Source organism: Zosterops lateralis, assembly GCF_965231275.1.
Source record: "Zosterops lateralis genome assembly, chromosome: 2".
NCBI lineage: Eukaryota > Metazoa > Chordata > Aves > Passeriformes > Zosteropidae > Zosterops > Zosterops lateralis.
Genome location: NC_139763.1, coordinates 7,893,892 through 7,921,845, shown reverse-complemented (window position 1 = coordinate 7,921,845; position 27,954 = coordinate 7,893,892). Strand labels below are relative to the sequence as shown.

The following is a 27,954-nucleotide window of genomic DNA, read 5'->3' as shown; positions in this document are numbered from 1 at the left end:
GAAGAGTAACAGAATTGTGAGCTGTTTCAGTTTGTCTGTTTCACACAAACTAGGTTTATTTCAAGTTTGGCATCCCTAGATACAACCAACCTCCATTACAATACTATGAAATTCCACAAAAGCTCATGATTTTCTCTCATCTATGGCACTTGGAGAATCCCAGAAATTACAGATGAAAAGACTAGAACTAATTCAGACAAATGTTACTATTGCACTCAAATAAAAAAAGAGTAGTTATTTTTTGAAATTGAAATTATATTTGCCAAAACATCAGTTAGAACATGGCAACCTTTTAAAAACAACCAGCATGGATATGTATTTTTGGAAGCACCTTGTAGGAGATGATTTAAGTTCTTGGTGCCTTAACTTATAGTATGGAATCTTCTGTCCAATGTTAATAAAATACCATCAGATAAACAGGGTAGGGCAAGCTTTTAAACATGAAATAGTAGTATGTTATGAAAACAGAATAGGATTGTTTCAGAACACACTAGCTGTGGCAAGGCAATCCTTTTTTACTGCTACTTATTTAATGCCAGGCATTTGAGTTCTAAAGAAATCCATTCTGAAGTCTTCTCTAAAAGAGGAAAAATTTGAGGATGGAAAGAGCCTTTGTTCAAAAGTTTTTCTATTGAGTGAACATTCACCTGCTGAGTGAAATAAATGCTTTAATATAACTTGAAAGACAAATTCTTCCAATTCAAACAATGAATGAACTGGAAGTTAGTTGACACATTTCTGAGCAATGAGATTGCAAAGCGACACCATTCTCAAGATAAAAGGTTCCCTGAGGAGGCAGAAATGTCCCTCTGAGGGCACTTACAGACCTTAATAACTGGCTTTTGGAATTCCTTTACACACCAGATGATCTGAAGTGTGTAATTTATCACACCACCAAACCTATACTCACATAGCTAAAATCCACATTTTGTACTCTTTCAACATACAACATACTTGCGAAGATTTCTTGAAATAGGATTATTTCTGACAGAAAACATGAATACCAGAAGTAGTCAATGAATCCCCATCTAAATAGTCACAAGTAAGGAAAATATTTATTAGCCCAACTATGGACACCTGATGTACTCAGGCAAAACAAACGACTCAAGAAAATGTATTTTTGTTTTCGTTCTTCTTTCCTTGCTCCAAACACAATGAAATCCCCCACACTGATGGCTATTTTCTTTTCTGAATCCACAACTCACTATTACTCAGTATTTGGTCTTTTACCAAAAATTACCACAGATATTTTTAAAAAGATGATCAATTAAGCCTCTAATATATAGAAATCCACTTTCATCATTAAATGAAAAACGTTCAACTTGACTTCATTTGGCATTGGAAGGACACAGCTATTGACAGAATCCTTCCTCCATGTTTCAAAAAGTGATCTTCTATGAAAAAGTTCCACTTTATACAGATCAGTGTCACCTTCTTATTCTAAGTTCCTGCTTCCTCTTTTAGCATTCAAAGTAAAATTGCTTTAAAATAATATAAATACATTTAGATTATGCTAATCTAAAAACATTTCAAAACTTAAACTGCAGTTTTGGAATAATGTTGGTCACACCTCCTTTCACTCCTATTTGTCATAAATCACTAGAAACTAAATGTATTTAATTCAAATGATCATTTTTCTTCTCATTGTCATTGTCCCCCTCCCAACCAAAGCTTTTCTGGAGATATTAAATAATGCTTTGAACATATTCTGATATAGAAGAATAGATCACAGGAGTACAGAGATACCTCACAAGACCAAATCCTTACTTGTAGGCAGATACTCACATTCTGTTAAACCACCCAAACTCTATGAATATCAATATTTCTTACTGTTGACTGAGCTACTTTTAGATCTCCTGGTTTTGCCAAGCCTGAGCAGGAGAGCTTGCCCAGCAACCACAATGTGTGTATGTGCTTTGAGCAGACTAAGAGAGTTGGAGAAATCAAAAATCAGAAAGGAGCCTACAAACTGCAGCTCTGAGAGGATCAGATCTGGGTGTAACTCAACTTCTTGTACAACCATGCCTCGATTTCTCCTTCCAATATCTATTAACATTTTAAAATCCTGACTTGAGTAATTTTCCTCCTGCATATTAAATCTGGGAGAAAAAAAATCAGAGCACTTTATTCAGTTCTGTAACAGAAAAGGTACAGAGACACCCCTACAGTCTCAAAAGTTATGACCATATTGAAACTTCACTGTGGTTATGACAGAGACTTCTCTACTTGGATTGAAGAATGTCAAAGACTCTTAAGTAAATGAAATTGTGCTGTAAAGCACACAATACAAGAACTGGGGTTGGAACTAAATGATCTTTGAAGTCCCTTCCAAACCAATCCATTTTATGATTATGTGAATTCAGGGACACTCACGATTAACTCATTCTATTGAAACAATACAGCAATTTCATACACAATACTTTAAATACTTTAAAACACAACCTGAAGAAAGACTCAGCTGTTTACAAATGCCAGACTCTCAACTTCTTCAAAACACACTCTCTGATACTCAATCTACACACAGCCTCAAAATACTGTTAAGACACTACATTAGATGAATGCATCCCATGACAATAGCATCACAACACAAAGTTTGAAAGACTAGAATTGAATAGTCCAATTTTAGGTAATTTTAAATCACTCACAAGACATGCCCTAAATCAATGAAGCAGACACTGTCACTTCCATGTGCCAGGTAACACAAAGGAACGTGTAAATAAATTATGGTTGTAGTTAGTCCTCTACAGCTGCAATGGCACACAGCAAGTTTACAAATTAAGTTATAACAGCCCACGGTGATGCTGTATAACCTGAGTCAGAAAACAAGAATCTGTGTTTCCCAACACAAGAGCTTCAAGTCTTATTTAGAAGCTGAGTAACAAAAGTCTTTCGGGCCACACTGAATCCCAGCACTGAAACCACCCAGCAAGGAAAGGAACCACAACAATTCATCTCTCAGCTGAGATGAAGAGCTGTTCAACAGTTGTGCCTGCAGATGGGGAAGGAAATGTCTATCACATCCTCGCTAAATGACAATTTCTAAAGCTCATTTTGCCAACCCTGCAGCTTGGATTTCACAGATCTAAAGTACAGAGGTGACACAGACTGGGGAAGGAACTGTAACCCCAGACACAGATCATCAAAGCTGTCAGAGATAGATAAGACTGCTTATTTATTAAGAGTAACTGAGTTAAGCTGTATAAGACTTCATTTTCTAAGTCATACAAACTGTAATCACGTTATGTGCTTTATATTTCATTTCTCTCTGTGCTACCTTCAGCAGACATAACCCGAGCTTGCAAAATCTTTCTCTGCAGTCAGCTCCCACACCAGAGACTACACCAGCTCAAATATGAGGATCTTTAAAACATGCAAGCAAGCACTAAGGACAGATGACTTCTTCACTGATATTTTATCAAGGCTGGCAGCAGCAAACTCCAACACCTGGAACACTTGGAGTCCCACCTACAATGTATGCCAAAATCCAAAATGTATGAACTTAAACCGAAGCAGAGGGGCATGAGGGGTTTTGCTGTCTCATGCAGATGGAAATTCAAGTGATACATTAATGAGGTTAGGGAGTACATATGGGCCAGAAAACGTAGACTGAAATGTTAAAGAGGTTGTCTCATGTCTTTTCATGAGTCCCAAAATTTCAAATGAGCAGAGCAGGCCTGATGTAACCTTAACCCTACTTAAACTATTTTCTGATGATAACTTTACTGTCTAGCACAGAGCAGTTAATTTTCTAGCAGCTAGACACAAATTTCAAGAAAATCAATTATTAATTACTCTCTCCTTCAGGAGTACAACACATGAATTAGGATAAAAACCCTAAAACTTTGATAACATCAAAGCCTTTTTTATCATCTCCTTCACTTTAAATTATTTTACTTCGTGTGTCATTGGGATTTCAAGGACAACGATCACAAACCGATATATTGCAACCTTATCTTTTTATATTACAATCTTGTCAGTTTATCTGTCTGTTCTGCTTCCTGTCTCCTTTCCCTCAATCCCTGGTGGTCTGCAAGGAGAACTGGTTGTGGTTGAAATATATCACAGCTGTTCCCTTCCCGTGTCCCCCAGTGAACTGAGCTGACCTGTGGGAATGGAATTCCTGTAAAGACACTTCCTGAACCCCTTTGCTCAGAGCCTCAAAATTTGAGATTTTGGATCGTATCAGACCATCACAAACTTGCTCAACATCGTTCCCAAGTGAGTCCCAATTTTTTGAGGAACTTAATATAAAACAAGGTGTTCTGGTTGTCTAATAATTTTTCATTAAGTTAAAAAACGTAAGAAACACAAGTTGAACGTTTTGACATAAAAAACCCAAATAATGAGCAGTATCTCCTCTACTGAACAGAGTGTTCCTTTAAAAATTACCTTCCTTTAGAAGTAAAACACCTGGGACTCCTTTTCCTTATTAACAAGATTTAATAGTTAAGAACTTGAAACATGCCAACACAGGTCTTAAAGTCAACTTAATTCAACATTTTAGATCAAGTGTTTAGATCAAGATCAGTGTTTTCTACAAAGGGTTTTATCAGTTTGTTGCAATAAGATACCACAGCTGGTTACACATAAAAAAGACATTTATACTTAGATTTTTTTTTATTTTTTATTTAAAGGCTGTAAATTTGCTTACCTAAGCAGTAAACACTGCTCTGTACTAACACAGTTAATATTTTCAAAACAATTGTATTCAAATTGATGACAATTACTGGGAAGAAAACTATTTCCTACTACATTTAAAGAGACAGATTTTTTTCCCTCTTCACTTATCTACCCTATTTATAACATGTATTTGTTCTTTAACTTTCCCTTTGCCTTTAATTGAACTTCTTTCGAAAATTAAGTATTCCCAAAATTAATTAAACCTCCAATTATCAGCTCATTTACACATGGCACTGCAGCTTAAAATAGTGATTGAACCTTTCTGTGAAATAGCACTTCAGATTAGAGGGCATCCACATTTAGAAAGCCATCGCTGGCAATGGTGGCTTGACACTTCTTGTTTTATTCTCAAAGGAAAATTTAAAATAATGCATTATGATGACTAAGGCACAGAAGAACATTTGGGTTGAAGATCTGATACTTTAGAAAATTAGGTATCCCAGTAACAAGCCACAAACTGAGTTCCCAGACAGCAATATTTCTATCACATTCTATCTATTCCTACTTTTCAACAGCTCACATCTTTGAAACCAAATCTATGTTTAAACTCAGCTTTAGGGTGAAATCTACAAAGAACAAAGCACAAGACAGCAGTTCACTGGATCTCATCTCAATATGGATACATATTAATAGGTACTTTCTAATATTAATCCAAGAGAAAAAAAAATAGCATATATAACACCAAATCTTAACCATTGATTCCCATCCACAAGAAAACCAGAGAAGGAGCAGCACTCCAGTGCTTGTGAAAGGGAAATACTCCCCAAGGAAACCTTAGGGTACGCTTGGAATTCATGCAGCAAATTGAAAAAATATTTACCTTCATTTTTAGAGATTCTCTGAAGTAATTCAGAAGTTTGTTTCCATGGTTTTGTCAGTATAAAAGCAAAATACAGGCAGAAAGCGATTTCTTCTGCTGTCCTGTCTTTCATATCTCCAGGCTAAAAGTGGGATAAGCTATCCTTAAATGATCAGCCACCTCTACAAATAAAAATGGTAAGTTTGCGGTCTGATTTTTCTCCTTATCAAGCAAAAAAGTCAGAATCATTTTATCAGTTTTTCTATATATCTACCAAATCTCTTAGGCATACATACATTATAAACAGATGGTGGTATGTAAAAATATCTTTATAGTTTGTGAACAACTCTGCTTTTACACTGACTGGCTGGGATATTGAGGGGATGGAGAAGGAAGAACATTGAGATAAGGTGCTCACTAAATTCACTATTCTATTACCATTAAATAAATATTTTGGCACCAGGCACCTACAGCATTCTTCACACACAAAGGATTCAGAAGGCATTTTTATGTTCACATATACTTCATTTTCTGAATTCCACCACTACCTGTTAACACTGACCTTACCCTTGTCAATTCTCCTATTTTATTCAGAGTCACAAAAGGGTTTAAGCTGGAGGGTACTTCTGAAGGGATGCGCTTAGAAAGTTTTATAAGAACATGTTGCTATCAAAAATGATACTTCCGTGGTTTGTTTTTAAGAAAATAAACTATCTCCCTCTTCAGAAACAAGCATTTCCAAATAATTATTTACCTCAACACACAGACAAGCAAAATCCGTTTTCAATAAATATCGTAGTAAGAGGCTTCACGATCTTAAAAGAATTTTTCTGGACACTGCAGCTGCAGCAGGTACAGAAATAGGAAATGCACTTTGTCGAGGCCTTTTGGAATAAGGTCCAACAGGAGCTGCTGGGTGGATTCCCAGGGGCCACATGGCACCCACAGGAGGGGACAGCACAGCATTGCAGAGTCATGTCTGGCTGACACTGAAGTGGGGTGACTGCTCCAAACAGAAGCAACAGCTACTGGCACAGAGCAGCCTTCAAGAGCCTGTCCTTAGATCTTCCCTTACTTGGTATTTTTCAACTCATTAAAGGTCATTTCCTAGCGAAGGGTCAAGACCTCGAATTCAAGTAATTACTAAGTAGAGTCCTTAAGGAGAGTTCAGGCTCTTGGCTCTACAGATTCCTTTTTTAGCTCATTTCTTCCTTGATAGTATGTTTCCATGATTCGCTAGTAATTTGCTTTTGCTGCAAGGTTACACACTGGACACTCTTTTCACTTTCCGAGAACTGCACATAGCTCCAAAACTATAATTCCAGAATTAATCTTCAAGGAAGTAACTGATTATTTGTCTCATTTCCAGATGGATGAAAGAAGGAACAAAAATAATTTTTAGGCATGTATGTACTAAGCATACACAGGTAAATGATGAGAAATTTCCCTGAGGTATAAATAATTACGAGGATCTCAGAGAATGGAACTTTCCAAAAAGGGTCTTTTGACTAGTTTTTTTAACTCTTGGTATGAAAGAAGAATCAAAATTGGTTCATTAAGCTGAAATGAAACATTCTGCCTCCTCAGCAATAAAGAACTCAAGGAACTGATGATGAATGTAACTTTCTCTCTGGTTCACCTTGAGGTAGATGAGAATCTATATCTCACACAAGAAGTGATTTTGGGCCAGTGAAGACTGGTAATCAAAGCACAGATTCTAGTGCTTGAAGGACAGGGGAGTAATAAGCAAAGCTTTGTCCACTGATAAATTTCCACTGGGAATACTGGAATAAATACATGGAATCAAAATCTTGTTTTTACAGTCAGACATTCTGTAACATTTCACAGAAAAACACAACATGCCAGCGGCTGAATCTAAAGCAACAGCTCAAGAGTGTTCAGAAAAAGTGATGCTGTTTTAACAAACTCCTTTAATATGTAACCAAGTGTTTTGCCTGTTTCTCTTCCCTGTGAAGAAAAAGAACAGAAGATCAGGAGTAAGCGAATGAACAGAAAAAAAAGTAAAACTACTTTGGTTATTAAATCATTCAACAATGAGGAGAAAAGCAGCAAGAATGAACAAATGTGTCAAAAAAAAGCACTTCAATTACAGGAACAAAAGGGAGTATATTAAACATAATAGCTTTGCCTTCAAAAGAAGAGATGTTGCAGAGCACCTTCAGGCTCAGCTCGTCAGCTGGAGATGATGATCACTATTTTTCTCTTTTTCCATTCAGAGAACTTTCTTGTCCCATTCATGTGTACCTTGTTCCATCCCAGGCTGTGGCCTCGCCCGCATTTCTCCAGCAGAGCACTGGCCAAACCAAAGCATCAGCTCCTCTGCCTACTGCATCATCCCAGAACAGCTTGGGCATGGTTACACTCAATCAAATCAAAGGAGAAACTAAAACTATTCAAAATACCCCAGACAAACCGATTCTCCCTTTTTTTACTGTGTTGTTTTTCTGTCAGGGCAGATGCTCAGTTCGGCTTAAAGCACAGCTGTGCAAAGAGCTCTGTCCAGACAGTCAGACCCAGGAAGGAAGAGCTGGGACAGGAGGTGCTTCAGTGGCACCTGAAGCTGAATCTTGTCTCAGACCACAATAATCTTTCACAGGGTCTGACAGCCCCCTGTGGGACCTACACCAGCACCTCACACCTGCACTCACGAAACGAAGCAAAGGAACTATCTGAGAGCCTTGGGTAAATCCACACACAGCTGCCTTCACTGTGTTATTTGTGCTGCAGCAACAACTGGCTTTGAGTGCACTCAGCACACACAGCAAGGTGAGTAATAAAAATAGGAATGTGTCAGGCACCACAGTTGTCAAAAACTCCTTCATGAAATTATACCCTCAGGTGAATGTAGATGCCTTAACCACTCCTTACACCATCTCTCCCCCTGCATTCTGGTTATGTTTTAACTTCCCCTTTATGACTCTTAATGTCCACTTTAAATCTATTAGTCCTGCTGACAAAACTGAGCTTACATACTATTTCCTCTACTCTCACTCTCACAGATTTATGCAAGCCTAACAAAATACCTTTCTTTTAATGACAGGGTCTCTCATTTCAGAATCTCCTCCCGGCTCCTGTTCCACTTCTAATTTTTCTTAACAAAAGCAACCTGGACTGTGAGTAGAACTCCAGAGGAGGTCTTAGCAAGAGTTTTCACAATGCTAACAGTATTTTCTTCACTGCTGGAAATACTGTGCCTCGTACACAATCCTGTACTTGCCTTGTTGACACACAGATCATTGAGTCATCTATTATAACTATATAGTGTTCTGCTGAGTTGTTGACAGTCAACCAGCCTCAGTCTACTCCACAGGTTGTTACTACTTTTTCCATTCTCAAGTGGTGAATCCTCTTTTAGAAGTTTGTAATTTCCACTGCTAAAGTCCTTTCTGGTTGGTGTCCAGGTCCTCCTCTGCATTACCCTCAAATGCTGCCTTGCAAGAATACTTTAACTGTAACAGTACGGTTCAATTTAGCACTTTTTAATTTTAAAATAACCTGACAGACATCTAATCCAAAAGTGGCCAAAGACAAACCTTCATTTTTACACTATTTCCTCTCTGAATGCGCTGTGTTAATTTCTTCTTTAATCCAATACAGACTACTTGGATTTAGGATACTGATATCCTGTTTGTTTTAAAAAATACCAGCAACTCAAAGTACAAGAGGGAAGTCAGAGAGAAGCACTGGAAGATCTGATTCTTAGAAGTGTTTTTCTCATTGCTTGGAATACACCAGCACTAATTCAGCTGCCCAAACACGACTCCTTACAAAATCAGAAGCTTCCTACAGGTCCATTACAAAGGACAAAGGTACATCTCACTTACATATGCCACTACAGAAGTAGAGACGAAACTCAACATTTTTAACGGAAATAACCTCATTTAAATATTGCTATTATGTCTGTGATAACATATGACAGTTCCACAAAATTGAAAATGTACCATGTATATTGTATTATATGCAAAAATGTATATTGTATTATATGCAAAAAAAAAAAAAAAAAAAAAAATCAGCACCTCTTTAAGGGCCTCTCTGTTCCCCATATCTGACTAACAACAAAACTCCCATTTAATTTTCTACTGCAACACAGTAGAGTCTAAAACTTGAAGACAGCAATGGTCAAACAAAATAATATTTTCATAATACACACATAGAGCTAAACAGATTTTACTCTGATAGTCAGTTCAATCAAAATTGCTTCGTGTATCACTCAACATTAATTCTTGTTCTTAAAAAAACCCAAGAAAAGCAAACCAAAACCAACATCTCAGTTCAGTCTGGCTGTCACTAACAATCACAGGCTCAGGGATATTTCTGTGTGCACACCAATTCATAAGACCCTTTGGAAGTAATTAAGAGAAGTTATTGAGGCCAGTAAGAGCAACCAGGTCTCTAAGTGAGAAAGTTTCCCATTGCAGCATTGATGAATAAAGCCAAATTATCTGAAACATCTTGATCCAGACAGACCTTCCTGTACTTACAGGAGTGTGGCCTCTGAACTGCCAAATACATTAATGTGCTAGAAAAAGGAAAAGGATCCTGAAAAGAAAGTCTGTCTTGAGTGTTTCAAAACTATTAAATTTCTTAAGTTGTCATCAAAATTGTGTATGAAATGATGGAAAGTATAAATACTTGAGGTTTTCTTTAAAAAATGTTGGAAAACTTCCAATATTTCAGAAATTGAATTTACTACTCAAATCATCAGCCTTTTGGGTCATTCGTAACATTTTAAATTATGGAAGGATTATGGGATTTATTAAGAACATTCAGCTCAATATTGGGAAAAAAACCTTTCTGGTTATGATATTTATAGAAGGTTGTTGAATTCTCTTTCCAGGGGAGAAATAAATGAATTCTGACCTCTTAAGGTCTGAAGTTTTCAACAGTGTACTGAAATGAAAAACCTGTTACAGATGAGGAAAATTTAGTTTCTATCTCTGGATCTGTTTGGTTTCTGAACAGTAGTTTCTTGTATTTTTACATATTTAATGCACATAAACTACTATTTGAAGTCATGGTATTTTTTCTGTTTTGAGGTGGTTTTTTTCTAATTTTTTTTAAAGTATAGATTATAATTTTTTAAAAGAATAGATTATATTTCAACAGTCTAGGAATCTCTGTAAGAAAAGCATGTCTATACACCATCTGTATTAGTTCAGTCTTTTCCTGCATTGAAACGAGTTAATTTTTAGTAGTTTATTTAGAGTTGGACTCGATGATCCCTATGGGTCCCTGTCAAATCTGAATATCCTGTGATTCTGGAAAATATCATCTCTCTTGCTAACTTCAACAATTAAACTAAAACTATTATATGATTCCACAATTCCTGAGAAAAGCTAATACAGCTACTAGAAAAAAACTTTTAAACTGAAAAGAACTATTTACCTAATTAAAGACCTGGATGGTAACAAATGCCCTCCGAAGTATCTAAAGATAAAATACCAGCTTCCTGTAAAACAACTGTTCATTAATTTTAAATTCAGCTCTCCTCTTCATGTGCCAAAGTAAAGTTTAAGGTCTATCGTCAGCAAAATCTTGCCATCATGAAGACTCAGCCATACAGAATCTCTCGTATTAACTGCAGGACAATTATTCCTGTGTAAACTATAACCACCTACATGACAATTATTAGTACACACGCAGCATAATGCATTACATGATCATTTCACAACTCCTTAATTAAAAATCCCACAATGTTTTCTAATGGTTAAACATTTAACGGAATTGTTAACTGAAACTAATTCAGTTTAAGTAAAGCTTTTACTTAAAAGCTGCGTAAAACATTTTTCCTTTTTTTTTTTTCTCCTTTCTTTTTTTCATTACAAAAAGGGAAAGCTGCCTGGATGAATTTCCCAGGGAGCTCTGAGCACAGCTGTACTGAAGTTTGTGCCAGAACCACTGACAGGGAAGCACAGGGTGCCAGCAATCTGCCAGGAGAGGACAAGGGTTTTACTACTGCTTTTCAAATAAGACCAAACAACAAATTACTCCTGGAAATACAAAATTAGCAAGAATCAGAGCATTGACTCCATTGCTGCCTGACCAAATAAAGTGCTCACACTGAAACATCCCACACTCCTAAAAGTGATTATCTGACCTTTGGGACACTGACAAAAATAGGAAGCTGAATCCAGGGTCCAGGTCAGGAACATATCTGACATTTCACCAGGTTCCAGCTGCCCTTTATTTATGTTCAAGGACTGAACAGTGAAATGAGCAGCCAAGCAACACCTTGGGTCTATGAGCAGATCTCAGTTTGTTTCCTTATGTTCTCACACCAAAAAGCAAAAAGTCCAAGTATTCCTTCAGTCACATCACTTCAAATTCAAATCAAACAAAAAGTGATTTCACCTGAAGTGATAAATGCTGTGGTTCCCCTCATTTGGACCACAGAATCAAATTCCTTCCCTACATTACTCATCTCAAAGCACCAAACCACCTGTGCACTGATGTTCTTGAAATAAAACAAAATTAAAAATATTCAGTGACACTGGTAGAAGTCCTAGAGAAGAATTAGGAGACTGTTCAATAAGAAACTTGCTGCTGCCTATTTGGGGCATTCCCAAGCGTTGCTCATTTGGCTGCCACAAGCAGCTGGTGCTGCTGTCACTGGAAAGGAGCCCAGCAGCAGAAATGCAGCTTCCAGCTTTGTTCCAGGCTATGCACACATGGAGAAATAAACACATCTCCACACCAACTTCCCTGGCAGTAGAAAGGCAAAAAATAGAGAATTCGACTACTCTGGTTTGAATGATGGCGCATTCCTGAAGCTACAAAGAATCCCAAGTAATCAAAAAACAGGGTTACAAATGTGAACAAAACCAGGATTTAAAAGTGCCAATTGCTTTTGGACTAATAGTATATACCTACACTACCATAGCAGCCTGCTGCTTTATACTAGAAATTGCATTGAAAATTCAAGTCTGACCATATTTTTAGATGAATTGAAGGCTACACAAAACAGAACCAGAAGTTAACTGCTAAGAAAGGCAACATTTAGGAAAAAGGAGAAATGCGCTGGCAGCTGAAGATGGGGGAGAGGGAAATGGGAAGAAGAAATCAAATTATCATACTATATTTTCTTTATTATGCTTCTCTAGTCAAAACAATTTGACGAGGGAGAAGAAGAAAGACAAGTGCTACAGACTGCAGAGAATACAGAGGATTGCTCAACCACAGAACACAACTCCCTGCTGGCATGCTTTTCAAATGACTACACAACACTGCTTGTAAAGATGTAAAAATATAAATACCCAACGCCTGATACTTTGGGTGATGCATGTGAAAGTGAAAACCAAAACCCAACCACAACCAATCTCCAAAACTTTTAAGAAAGCTTATGATGGCTGTTAGTCCCTTCAAACACCCATCCAGCAGTTTTTGAGTCAGTAACTGGGCAAATGTTTATGCAGTTGAAGTTGACAGAAAGGTTTATTTGGCTTTTAGAAGCACAAGACCAACTTTGACAGCTAAGGGCTGTTAGGACAGGTTCCACAAAATGAGGGCAAAGCAGTTGTGTCAACAGGCTGGTCACCCTGGAAAAGCAGCACTTTATACTTATGTGCTGTTATGGGCTGGGGAGCGTTAATTTTCTTCATAGTAGCTACTATGGGGCTATGTTTTGGGACTGAGAGGGAAATAAGGACCAAAGCATAAATGTCAGTGCAAAGAATGTCCAAATTTTTGTCCAAATTTAACCTACTCTATTTCAGTTTAAAACTGTTGCACACACTCTTGTCACTACAGGCCTCCATCTTTCTTAGAACCCCTTGCTCAAGTATCGCAAGGTGCCTTCTCTTCTCCAGGATGAACAACCTCGACTCTCTTGGCAGCAGAGGTGACCCAGCCCCTCTGGGTATTTCCATGTCCCTCATCTGGGCTGGTCCAACAGGTCCACATTCTCCCCAGGCTGGGGACCCCAGAGCCGGGAGCAGCACTGCAGGTGAGGTCTCCCCAAATAAACTCCTCCTCCTTCCTTCACTGGAATCTCAGCAATCCCCTGAAGATTGAAACTTTATTGGCTGATAGTACAAAAGTAAGTTTCTAATTAAAATGAACACATGGCAACATATTTAAAGTAGCAGTTCCTGCATACCATGAGAAATTCCTATACTAAATTCCCCAGTAAAACTGCTCTAATATTCAAAACTCACTCAAACAGTGAAACAGCAGTTTCAAGGAGATACCCAAGCCAGATTTAGCCTTTCCTAGAGTTGAACGAGTATATTTTTTTATAATATATATTGGCATAGATACATGTGATGCATATATTCACACCCCAAACCTCCCCCCATATATGCACACATTATTAAAATGCGGTACAGCAAAGCAACTCAAATATATGTTCCTGTCAAATCTCTTGCAATGATTTTAGAATCTGCTTTGCTTCTCTGAAAATTAAGTGCACCTGAGACTGCATTACTGGGCCATCATTAAGTAGCTCAGATCATTCTTCTATATTTAATTCTACTGAGGTTCCTATTCTTCAAAAACCAAGTATCCAAGATACCAGACCAAGTTACTGCCTTCTGAACAAAAAAAAAGCCTGATACAGCCACAAGTTTTCAGTTTAATCCACTCTTACATAAAATGCACATCTGAGGGATCAATTTCCCCTGCCTTAGATATTTTAATTATCATAGCATACCAGCACAAAAACATCTCACACAATGAGTCAAGAATGAAAAAACCCCAATAATTTAATTGATATTAAATGTGATAGTGTTTGGAAGCCTTTATCAACAATGTAGTGCTGATCAGAGAACAAACTGAGCCTTCCTGTAAAAACTAGAGTTTAGCAAAATTCAGTAGACTTTAGTTGACTAAAAGACAGATAAATGCTTGTCTCTGAAACACATCAAGATTTAACTTCACAGAACAGCAAAAACCAAATTCAGCAGGACTGACTTTGATACCTCTTATCAGCTGCTAAAAGCTCTCTCATTAGCATTCTATGTTCTCCCATCTTTTCACCCATTAGCTAAAATCTGCACATTAGTGCAAATAGAAAAACAAGGATAGAATTTTTTTGTTTCTTCAGGAAAGGTAAAAATGTCAAATCCCAGCGAAAGTGTAAACTCAGTGCACCGTTGAAATCTACCATTCTTCCTGACAATTACTGATGTGTAATTTGCAGAAATCACTCTCTTTAGCTCATGGAAAGCTCCACTACTGCAAATTGCAAGCTAAAGAGCAACACAAGGAGGCCATTCCAGTTTTGTGAAGTTTATTTTATGATTTATAATAAAGAGTTTTAGTCCAGCACAGAGTTGGATTTTTTGTTAGAATGCAGTTACGTCCCATCCCCTCTCTTTGCCTATCAATCTTTCCCATCTATTGACAGAGGTTTAACTGCAGATCACAATCTAACAACAGACAGTCTTACAAAAATATTTTAATCAATATTTTTATGTTGTGCATCAGATCTTAATCTGGGAACAACAGTCCCTGAATTTAAGTTAAAATTCCTCTACAGATAGCAGAAGTGAAACGGAAGGACACATTGAGAATGCAGACTATTTGCAACAGCTGATGGTGGCAAATTAAAAAATTTAACAACTTAAATCCATAGACATAATAAAAAAAAGAAAAAAAAAAGAAAAAAGAAGAAAAAAGAAGAAAATTATCTGAGTACCACAACTCTCATTTCTGAAGTTCTTACAGAAAAGATGTGCTAAAGGCTTTGAACATTGGTTATGTTTCCACACTGATAAGCACAGATATTCACAAGAACTCACTACAAGTCTGCACTGATAGCTGGTATTCATGGCCCCTCTGCCTGGCTATCAGTTGCAGAAGGAAATCACAGAGAACATCCCTCCTTCACCTCTCAGCTCTTCAGGAGCTCTGAGTGAAATACAGAGATACAGGATCTTGCCATCTACCAAAATGACACAGCAGAGCCCCTTCTCTACTTATTAAAAATTTCCCTAGAAAACTGCAAAGATCTTAAAAGCCACATCATATCCTGTCTAAATTAAAATTTCCAATTGCTCTACTGAGAGCAAATAAGGCCAGTCTGGGAGAGGAAAAAAGCAGTTTATGAAGTTTTTCATTTGGAATTCAAGCAGTCCTGTGACACCAACAGAGAAAAAGGTAACTCCTGTGCTTTCATGTAGAATTAGTGAAGAAATACAGATATTACAAATTTGCAAACTGAGAAGATACAAATGGATGAGGCTCCTTTTCTCAGAGCATTTTAGTCTTCTGCTGTTTGCAAAAAGTTATGCTGAAAGTTAAGAAAATAACTAGAGCTGACAACACAGCAACAGATGAGAACCTGCTCGGTCTGACTTTGTATTAGAACTTTGCAGTAAGCTCTTAAAATTCTTCTTTTCTCCATGGCCATGAAACTTAACATGACACTGTTCAGCTGCCCCCCTTGCAGCACTCAAAACTACCACATTCTCTTCAAATCTATTTAGAGACAAGCTCCTTCAGTAGTTAACTAAGGATGTCTCACTAATGAAGGCACTTCCTACATGCAAGAGCTACAGTTTCAGCATATGTTTTTCCCCTCGTATTTATAACACACAAAAAAGTTATCCTTAAAAGCTAAACACTAAAAAAATTAAATTGGTCACAGGTTTTATCAACTGTAGTTCCTGGAAATGCATTGGTTTTTCTTTTAAGCTGCCTCTGCCTTGCACAGAGCATCTTTCTTTGCACCTTAAGATCAACCTAGGCCACACCAAAGTGCTTGAATGTTACAGCTGGGATGAATGACAAAGTTAAATGCACAAAACAAAGCTAAAGGCACAAAAACTTTCACACGACACAAACCAGAAGATTTTCAAGGCTGGCTGCTTTCCTAGAAACCTTCCTTCCCAGGAACACCCAGAGAGCAGGTTGTGCATTGGACAGACTGTAGGAGCAGCTGCCCTCAATACATTAAAATAACAAACAGAACACAAATTGACTAAAAAGGAGTATAAACATTTTCATACATGCCTTAGAGTAATTTAAATGCAATTTAGGCACCGTTTTGGGTCAAAACCAAATACCACCAATAAAAACCCCTATTACTTAACATGAATTTCCAGCACAAGCAGAGAGCTTTCCACTCTTATGTACCTCCTTTACACCCAAGCAGATTATTTTGGCTAGACTTCAATGACTCTTTTCTGTGCTCTGCTGCACCTCTGGACATTTTACAAGAGCAGAAAAAGTTGGGGAAATGCCAAGAGTGACTCCAGCTGCCACCTGGACTACGGCTGAATGAGTGCTTTAACAAGAACTATTATACAGGTTATCAAGAAATGAGGAAATCCTGTCCTTCCACTTCGGCCAGGTTCCTCCTGTCATCCAGGGCAGAGGTGTGGCCACAGGGATGAGACAGGTAAGAAATGGATCTAGTGAAAAACAACCCATCACAAAGAACTGGGCTTTTATGAGTCAGTTTTCAGTTCTGTTTTCAGTCAGTTTTCTCTTCTGGCCCCTGGAAGGGATCACCTCCTTCAGAAACAGATGTTTCTTCAATCAGCTGGAAACAAGGAAAGGAGAGCATAACCTGAATCCCTGCCAATGTTAAAGGACAAAAGATTTTTAGCAAAATCAGATAGGTCTCAAAAACATTTAAAGAAATCTTATTTACAAAACAGGTTTGGCTTCTCTTTTTATACTGATACTCTTCTGTTTTACACAAATTGAAATTACACTAAGATTATTCCAGCCAGAAGCTTAATTATAAAAAAAAGCTAAGATCTCACTCATATGAAAGCAAAATTACATCCCATGACTCTTCTATTAAAACCTGATTAATTTTTGCCTAAAGTTTAGATTCAAAGAGTTAACCTATCATTCAAAACCACATCTAAATTAGCTGAGAATCATAGGATACAAAATGCTGAAACAAAACCTTTTTGCTCTTTCTACAGCTATTAAAAATCCTGAAATTTTAATGTTTCAGTATACAAACAGATAATCACTTCATAGAAGCTCTCCAAAACACGTGTTTCACTATCAATTAGATAACTCACACTGCACTTCTATAATTATGCAAGTTCAGAGGTTATTTTAGGCGTAACACCTACATGAAAAAATCTCCCAAGTCACAAGCCAAATAGAAAATAATTTTAAGTGAGCAGTACTTGGCAGACTTTCCAATATGTACATATAAACAAGTTCCTAAATGATGTGCACAAACCCCTTCTGTTAGAACAGAACACAATATTTAAAGCAATCCAGCGTTACTTCCCACAGATTTTAAACTACCTGCATTTTCCACATTTGTTTCCAAATTTGCTTTTAACTGTAAAGTGCATTTCTCAGGTAGGAAGTGACCTCTGGAGGTCATCTGGTCCAAGTCCCTGCTCCAGCAGGGCTGCCTTGAGCCAACTGCCCAAGACCATGTCCAGGTGTCTTTCGAGTATCTTCAACAATCAAGAATCTCCCTTGGCAATATGTTCCAGGGCTTGGGAGCCCTCCCAGCTAAAAACTGTTTCCTGGTGCTCAAGTTTGTGTCACTGCCTCTGGTTCTGTCACTGGGAAGAGCTTGGCTTTGTCTTTGAAACCTCTCTTCAGATATTTTTGCACATCAGTGAGATCCTTCCTGAGCCTCCCCCTCTCCAGGCTCAACAGGACCAGCTCTACCATATTGACACAATATAATGCACAGTACATTAAACCACATTGTTTTGATCTGTTAACAGGACACATTAAATTGTCTCTTCATATCTGTGTTGACGTCACTCCATCAGGTTTGGATGAGTCTTGACACACATCACAACCAACAGCTGGGATGTCACAAATCAAAAGCTGTTTGTCAAGTGTCTCTCATCCTGGCAAAATTCAGCCACATGCAGACAGAGTGCAGAATAGTTTCCCTGAAGAAATAAGAGAAAGGTACCATCCCTATTGATTTTTTCCAGATGATAAAACCCCTTGGTAAAAGTTACTCTGTTTATGTCTGTCAAGATAAAACTTCAGGGTCAAAACAATAAAATTCTGTAGTCTCTTTTTGACATCTAGCCTGGCTAGCACAGGCTGCACTGAGAAATGCTGTGAAGTCCAAAATCCCAGCAAAAGGAGAGTCAGTTAGAAAACTCCTCCCTGAAATTGTAAAAGCACGTAAGAACAGTTTCAAAGATATCCTTCTGATTTGAGATATGACGAAACATCCAATATTTGAGATATGACCAAATATGTGATAAGGCTTAGATCTGTCCACAATAACCAAGACAAACCCATGTGCTTTGCCCCTAAGTGTCAAAACTATGTCTTAAAATACCTCCAGGGATGGTGACTGAGGAACTCATTCCAGTGCTTGACAAAGCTTTGGGTAAAGATTTGTTTCCTAACACAATCCAAACCTTCCTGGCACAACTTGAGGCCATTCCCTCTTGTCTTCACTTGTTGCCTGCAAGAGGAGGCTGCCCCTGCCTGTCCACACCCTCCTGCCAGGGAGTTGCAGAGAGCAGTAGGAGCTCTCCTGAGCCTCCTTTCCTCTAAGGCTAAGCCCTCCCTGTGCTCCCTCAGGCTCTGCTCACAGGACTTTGCTCCAGACCCAGCTCAGTTTTCCTTCTCTGGACACACTCCTGTCCCTCAATGTCCTTCATGAATTAAAGGATCCAGAACTGGACACATCACTCACAGTGTGGCCTCACCAGTGCCCAGTATGGGGGGACAGTCCCTGCCCTGGTCCTGCTGCCACACTATTGCTGATCCAGGCCAGGTGCCATTGTTCTCCTTGCCACGTTGACAGCATTTTTTGCCCACCAGGCAGCTTTCCAGCCCCTCTGTCCCAAGCCTGGAGCACTGCCTGGGGTTGTTGTGACTCCAGTGCAGGACCCAGCTCTCGGCCTTGTTAAACCTCACACAATTTGCCTCTGCCCTTGGACCCAGCCTGTGCACATCCCTCTGCAGAGCTTTCCTGTCCTCCAGCACATCAACACTCCCACCCAGCTTGGGGTCATCTGTAAACTTGCTACAACTCCTGTCCAGGCACAAAATCACTTCAAATTCTGTACCAGAGCCCAAGTCTACAATCACAAAAGGTGCAGTGCATTAGGAACAGACTGGCAGAAAAAAAGAGTATTGAGAATCCAAACATTCACACTGAAAAATGTTTTCAGGGGTCTTGCTATGAACGAGGGTTACTCTGACCCCATGGACTAAACACTGAGCAGTAGCTGGAGATCATTATTTTCACCTTCATAGTGCATTATTCAGCTTAGTTTAACACAAAATTAATTCAGTTCTCACACTGTGGGATCACTCTACCATATGAAATGCAGCAAAGCACATTAAGGTTGGATGATCAAGAGACTTAATTCAAAAGAGCACCCATGACCTGAGAAAAGAAAGAAAAAACAGCAATGGAGACACACCCATACTGCAGGTGCACTGATTTAAAAAAAAAATATTTCTCTCTTACAAAGAAATTTAAATCTCACATTGGCAGTAAGAGAAAAATACATCACATACTTCAAAGTAACCTAAACTGCAAACAGAAAGGGATTAACACTGTTATATTTTTCTTGCACATTTGTTCTTGGGGAAAGATATGCTCTTTTTCAAGTACTAGATGGGTAATTTTTGGAGTGTTTAAAAATGCTTTGAGAAAGGCCAGAAAAGTCATATGGTTTACACAGTTCTGATAAAGCCCCATGTTAATACCCACCCTCCTCTCAAACACCATTGATGTACATTGATGTGACTTGGAAATACTAAGTCATACCACTGTTAGACAGACATCTGGAAAAAACAGTAACTAAAAGGAAAATATATCAGACTAATGAAAAATTTTAACACATATTAAAAATTTAATTGTTTCCCTTTGAAGAATTAATATAAGAAATGACTGAAGAGTTCAATTTGCTCTTTCTCAAATTTACATTGCGTAATTAATCTCTTGATTTTCCTTTTTTTTTTCTGAATTCATAAATGGAATGCTAAATTAACTTCAACATTTCAATGCTTTGGCAGCAATCTTCTAAAAACACTCTATTAGGAGACACACCATGTAACCTATGGGCAGGAATAGTAACATTCCTTTTCACATTTCCAGTGTTATTTGAACTTATCTCCAGGCCTTTTTTTAGGATCACAGGTATATGCCCTAAAACATAATATATACAGTTGGAGCATCTGGAGGGCAAGATGTATGCAAGTTGTATGAACTCTATCTATTAAAATACAGATATATTAAGAAAATGATTTCCATTGTCTCACATTCTCAGTACTAGTTAATAATGGCACTATTATCTAGTAACTGTTGTGGGTTAACCCAGCAAGGAGCAAACACCACACAGACACTCACCCCAGCCCCAGTGGGATGGGAAGAGCAGAAAGGAAAGTTGTGGGTTGAGATAAAGACAGCTGAATAGGACAGAGGCAAAAGGGGAAATTAGTATTAATAATAATACTATAATAATTATTTATTATTATTACATGCCAAACAAGTGATGCACAGTGCAACCGCTCACCACCTGCTGACATCAAGCAGCCTGAGCAGCATCCACTTTCTTCAGTTTATACACTGAGCACCTTCCATGGCCTGGGACATCCCTTGGCTCAGCTGTCCTGGCTGTGTCCCCTCCCAGCTCCCTGTGCAGCCCCAGCCTCTCACTGGTGGGATGGGCCGAGGGGCAGAAAGGCCTTGACTCCCTCTAAGTGCTGCTGAGCAACAACACCAACAGCCCAAATCCAAAACACTGCACTGTAATAGCCACTAGGAGGAAAATTATCCCAGCTGAAACCAGGACAGTGACCAATGCAGAAAGAAGTTTTCCAAAAATGACACTCTGGGAAGTGGGATTTGTTTAGCTGTACACCACAGAAGTTTGTAGAAGTTTTGGTCCCAGGCGCTGCTGCTCAACTTACAGACTTGATGTGCTTTTTTCCCCCCCTTAGTTAACATCAGGATGTAAGAATCTGCTAACAAAAGAGATGCTTCAGCTAGAAAGCAACTTCAGTGTGTGCCACAAAACCAACAAAATCAGCACACAACTCATTCTGTTCTTCAGTTTGAAAAGTCAGACTCAAAAGCAAAGAGCAAGCTGCTGTAACCAGTGCTTGGAACAAAACGTATTGCACTGAATGCTTCATCAGCTTTGAACTTCAGAGCTATTTACAGATAGTATTAGAAACAGAATAATGTTAGATGTTATAAATCTTAAAACACAGACCTGTTTTGCTAGTAACATCAGTCAGCCAAGTTTGCTAGATATAACATTTCTCAATTTATTAGTACCAGCAGGGCACAGTTTTTATTTAAAACAATGCAACTCATTGAAAGAATTTTTTATAATGAAAACGTCAATCCTAAGTTATATTCAAACAACCTTGAGGTAGATGATATTTACTTCTATGTATTTAGAAGAGACAACACAGAATTCTATTTGAGCAAGATGTAACTCAATTTACACAAAGAATGTGAACTGCAGGTATAAAGCAATTTGTAGTCCAGAAATGGTGAAATCTCTTACATGTCCTTATACCTGAATTGCAGTCCTACTGCTTACCTGAATGACAAACTCAACATTACCCATACTAAAGAAATAAAGCAAATACTTCTAGCAATACTGTAATATGTCCAGGCCATAACAGCTATGGAAGAACAGTGTTTGTAGGAAGAAGTCATGCAATTTTTACTTATACAGGTTGAAAAATCATGTAGACAATACCTCCCCTAATGAGTTCTGACAGTAGAGTTTAATGTAAACTCTGATCCCATAACAACATGCATTTTACTGATTGCATTCCAATTCTGTTAGAATATTTTATCATGAACAAGCAGTAATTCTAACAATATTCAATTCCCAAAACACACACAAAATCCTTGTTTCAACTATTAAAAATGCCAGGAAACCAGCAGTTTTGTCTCAGAAACAAAATTAAGTAGCTCTCACTCACAAAACTCCATAGACAGGAATGATTACATTAAACCACACAAAGAGGGGCACTCTCTCTTCTGGTCCAGTTTGAACCATCTGTCAGTGGCATGGACACGCTCGAAAAGCCACACACAAAAGAGGAGTTTAGAGAACAGGAGTCTGCATATCTAATACAGAAAATAAGATGCTACTCTCAACAGCCACAACAAAATAAAGCCCCTTGCAGAGCTATGTATTTTAATTTGACACACATTAAAAACTAAATACCTAGAACTAAGTTCTGTACATATTCCTCATGGTCACCTAATGCACTTAATGTTATTTCATTACTTGAATCACTGCAGAGCTTCTGTAAACTCGTAATGTGGCTCTTCAACACAAAATGCAGACTAATTTGGGAGGGTTGTATGTTGTTTGTGAGGTTTTCTTTTGTTGTGGGGTTTTTCTCGTTTCGGTTTTGTTGTGTTTTAAAACTGTTTTTGTTTGATCACAGTTTGTGCACAGTACAAACTTTTTTTGCTTTTAGAAAAAAAATTTAGTATTACTTTGAGATGTATTTTAGCCATTGAAGATGATGTATGGAGATCAGTTTCTTTTAATAAACAGGAATAGTACAGAAATTTTTACAGCATGCAGTAAAGTTACCTGGAAATTGGACAGGAATTCCACAGGCACTTTAATGACCATTAGCTCTTTGGAACACATTCACATCTCGTTTTATGCAGAATCACAAATTATTCTTCAGTTTTGAACAAAAATATAAACAGATCCATGAGGGATATAAGAAAAGCAGTAACAGGGAAGGTTATAAAGAAGAAAAATTCAGAGTTAAGGAAGCTGTTAAGAAAGTTGCCATTGTGTCTTACACCATTGTGCTTGCAATCAAAACCAGTAGCACTGTTAGTTTATATTAAAGAATCACTGCTCACTGGTAGCTGAGTTGGAAAGATTTCATTTCTCTTTGCACTTAATTGAAAACAGTCTCGCCATTCCTAAGTAGCATCTGCTCAGGCTGCAACCTTGGGTTTAGAGAACCTTAAACAAAAATAAAACCACTACGATTACTGTCCAAGGAGTATGCTGTAAGGCATTACCACACACAGGACAGACCCACTTAAACAGTGCCCATCTTAATAAGTTATCTGAATAATTATAACACTCATTTGCTTCTGCTAATGATGCTCCTTGTCAAGAATCTCTTAGACACAGAGGTACACAGAGCTCCCAAGACCATACAAGAATGCAATAACAAATGTTGATTTTTCTCCATAATGTTGTAAGATGAACCTTCTCACAAATCTGTATGTATTTTTCAAAGAGACAGATTAGATACCCCATAAATTATGTTTACATGCATACACAGGATACAAGACAAACACAACTTCAGAATACTGTGCTTGCAAATATCAATGTGGACATGAGAAAACTGTATCTTATTTATTTCTCATTTATCCTACAATAGGAAAAAAAAAAGAGTTCTAAATAAAATCCCCAAATAATACATTCTCCAATTATTAGTGAAATTATTTTCTCTATTTCCTCCTGTACTTGCAAAAGCAGGGCTTGTCAAAATTGGTGGGAGGAATGTGCTCCTGAAGTTAATTGTCTTTATGTACTGATGTTAAAAGTATTTGCCAGTGTTATGTTCAAGAACAGTTTTGTTGCAGAATAACAGTATTTTCTATATCATGGCTGGCACTAAGGCTATAACCATGTACTTAAACCTCAAACAAATTACTTTGAGAGGAAATGCAAGCACACATTAGTAATACTCATGCACAAAGGAGCACATATTAAAAAAACCCAACTTCTCCCAAATTGTAATTTGCTACCATACTATTTTTCAGCTCACAAACAACAATGAGATATTATTAGTTTCCCAGGTATTAATCTCAGTAGTTTTGTTTTAAAATTAATTTCTCTGTGACTGGGTTGCAAATCAGAAACATGCCTTAATCTCCTAAGCAGTCAAGACTTCCAAGCAAGTGACTACTACAACTAATTCCACTATTAACCAAAACCAGCTTACAGACAGCACATAAACTGAAAAGGATTTCAATACTACCAGCAGCTAAACACAAATTTTGGCCCTCTTAATGAAGAAACTGCTTTGCCCCTCCATCAAATTCCTCCTCCTACAGTGTATCACTACTGTACAGAAACCAAGACATGCTGCTTTGCATAAAACAATTACAGTGCACAGCACATCATCACAAATATATATTTTTTATGGATAAGGCATAATAGACAACAGTTCTGATGCACTTCAGCCACTTTGTTCACATAGGTGTTTAACCATTTTAAGCAGATTCAGAAATTAATCTAAATAGTCCTTCTTTAAAGACCTAATTACTCATCAAATGCCTGCAAGGTCATTTAAATGAGAGAAACAGCATTATGCTTTCCTGAAAAGGATTTTTCAATTCCTTCTCTTGGCAAGAAAATTATTTCCATCTGACAACACCCCTATCACCTTTGTATTTCTCAAAAAATTTAAATTATATATGTAAACAGTTCAGGTGATCTCTGGTCTCCCATTCTTGTGTAGCAAATTTTGAGGACATTTTTTCCAGTTACCACACAAGTATAATTTAACTATGGAAAAAGTATTTTACATTTATTTCTGGAGCTGCAAGTTTGGAGGAGGTGATCCTTTATGAAACTCTTTTACATATCAATTTATACTTATGTCTTTTTTAATCACTGCAGAAATGATAAATGGTACCAATTATGATGGGTGAAGTGTGGTATACTCAGGGAAGAGCTGAACATTCCCTGGATATTTGACAATGAATTTATTTAACTAATTACTGAGGCATGCTGCTAACTCTTGAAGATTTTAAAAGCTAAAATCACTTGACGGATCCATCCCCTTCCCTCTTTTCCCGTGACTAAAAAATTTACTTCTTTTCTTATTTGCTTTCACCACTAAAAAAAGGTCCATTTAAAAAGTGAGCTTAGTCACCAGGTGGGTCCCCCAGACACACACAGGTCAGGCTGTAAAGCACTCACAAGCCTGTTAAGGGGCCTGCTGCCAAGGACTGGCTTTACATCTATTTATAGCATAAACATGGGGAAGGCCAGATAAGTCTTATTAGCCTATTTAACAGTTATTTGAAGATTTGTTTATTTAAGATGCAATAACTTAAAAATAACTGCATAAGCTTCAGTTTCTTCAAAACATTTTAAAGCTTAAGCAACACCCTGTTAAGGTTGTTAGCAACACTACCCTTGACAGCCTTTCACACCTTTAATAACTGCAGGATATTGCTGCATTAAAGGACCTCATGAGCACCAACAAACTGAACAATCACAGCAAACAAACCTTTCATTACATCACCTTCAAGTAAAAGCCTCTGTGTGGATACTAAATCAGCAAGACAAACTCAAGAACTAATACCTTTTTGTAACTGGATTTAAATAAGCTAATTTTGGTATCTGGCACTGGGTCTCAGCAATAGGAGAGGCTTAAAATCACAGACCCACGTGGCTAAAACAGAGAGTAAACACTACTGCTGCACAGATGTCACTGGAGGTAGAAAGATGCAACTCAGAAAAAGAAAAATGTGATGACCAGACTCTTAAAAACAAAGAAAAAGAATCTGAAGTCGTTTTATGCAATGGAGTGAAAAATAAGGTACTTGAAGTGCATGCCAGAAAGGCAAACAAAGCTCTAAGAATCATTCATGGACGCATTTATGTAAATTGGTCATAAGAAACAACTTTCTCTTAGGAAGCACAAATTCCACATTCACAGTTAAGGCTGAAAAAAAAAAAAGAAAAAAGAAAAGAACAAGGAGAACAAGCTGTGAAGTGCAAACAGCTGGGCATGTTTTGTTACAGGAAATAAAACAATTAATGATGACCCATTTTTTACGCCTGACTTTCAATGTGAGGTGTATTTCTGTGTAACACCTCCCTGGTTTAACATTTCAGTTTAAATTTCACTGTCATTTGAAGGGGAGGAAAGGGGAAATCAACTCCATAATTATTTAATAGTTTTAAGTTAAGCTCATCTTTTTCCACTCCTGTGCAGAAAAGACTATTTTGTTCTAGTTTAGCAATGGTGGTCCAATGACCTAGTCAAGTGTCTGCATTAATTTATCAGAGATTTAAGTGGAAAAGCTACCTTGTACCTTGTAGATGTTTTACGTACTGTTGTTATCTCCCTTCCTGAGAGAAGTCCACATGGAAAAAACCAAGAGGAACATGCATGTTCATTCATGTTTCTGTGATGGATGGAGTGAAATACGACCTCTGAAAAACATTCCATTTTTTACTTCTCTTTACAATGCAAAGTTAGAGGAGGCTGAGAAGCCACTGAAACTTTAAAAATAATTAGGTTTAGTAGCATATAACTCCATGCAACTCCTTGTCCATTCTCACAGCTTCTAAAAGAAATGTTGACTGGAATGTGGTGTTCAAAAGGAGGAAAACATTAGAATCCTTGTTAGCTGTAGCTTTATTGTCTTGTACCCTTTTAAAGAATGATTTATTTCAGTTGTTACCAGCTTTACAGAGTTAAACACAATAGCACCACACTGTGGGAGAAAGCATTGCTATATGCACATAGTGAATGAGGCAGCAATTAGGAATTGAGGCATCATAAAAAATGTTTCCAAATGTTTTGGAAGTTGTGTATGGCCGTCAGGTTTAGAAGGATAGAAGGTCTGAGTGCTATCCAATAACTTTTAGTAGTAAATGAAAGATTCAACTTAAGATGAGAAACTTAAAGTTATTTTACAGCCAGATTTTCAACATATTTCTCATCTCAGCAAATCTGAGCATGTAGAGTTGTGCATCCCATTCCCACTGATTTTATAAACTGCGAGATATTGAATAAAGTATCAGAGGCCATTCCACCACAGAAACATCAAAGGCAGCTGCCACATGCAAACCTTGGTTGCATCCAATTAAAAACTCAATGCTTCAACCTCCTGCTGAGAAACTTGTCCCAGAGCTTATAAAAACCTTGAGCAATTTTTCTCTAAATCGTATACACAGAATAAGAAAATGGTTGAGGTTGGAGAGAAATCCTGGAGGTCAGCTGGTCCATCCCTCTTGATCAAGCAGGGCCACATACAGTGAGCAGCCAAGAACCATCTTCTTTGAACCATCTCCCGGGATGGAGACTCAACAACCCCTCTGAGCAATCTGTGACAGTGCTCAGTCATCCTCAAAGTAAAAACTCTGATGTTTTCTCATGTTCAGTCAATCAGTTTCAGTTTGTACCCACTGCTCCTCTCACCTCCCTCAACCTCCTGGTGACACTCCTCCTAAGGCAGCCCAGGATGCCACCATCCCTCTTTTGTTCACTTTGGTGTCCACCAGCACAGATGGTCCTGCAGACATTCCCTCCAGCCAGGCAGCCCTTTTGGTTCCTGGGGTTGTTCCTCCCCATGTGCAGCAGTTTCCACACTTATCCTTGTGGAATTGCATGAGTCTCCTGCCAGCCCATTGCTCCAGCCAGCCCTGGGTAGCACCAGGACTCTCTGGGGTACCAGTCACTCCTCCCAGTTTGGTGTCATCAGCAAAGATGGTGAGCAAACAGACTGTCCCATCACGGAACCCAGTACTGACCCCTGGGGTACAATGATGGTTTCTGGCCTCCAACTGGAT

At 38.0% G+C, this 27,954-nt stretch overlaps 1 protein-coding gene across 4 annotated transcripts in view; it reads right to left on the bottom strand.

Moving 5' to 3' along the window:
• CASK (calcium/calmodulin dependent serine protein kinase) overlaps window positions 1–27,954 on the bottom strand; it is a 189,382-nt gene that overhangs the window by 139,470 nt on the left and 21,958 nt on the right. The window lies entirely within an intron of this gene.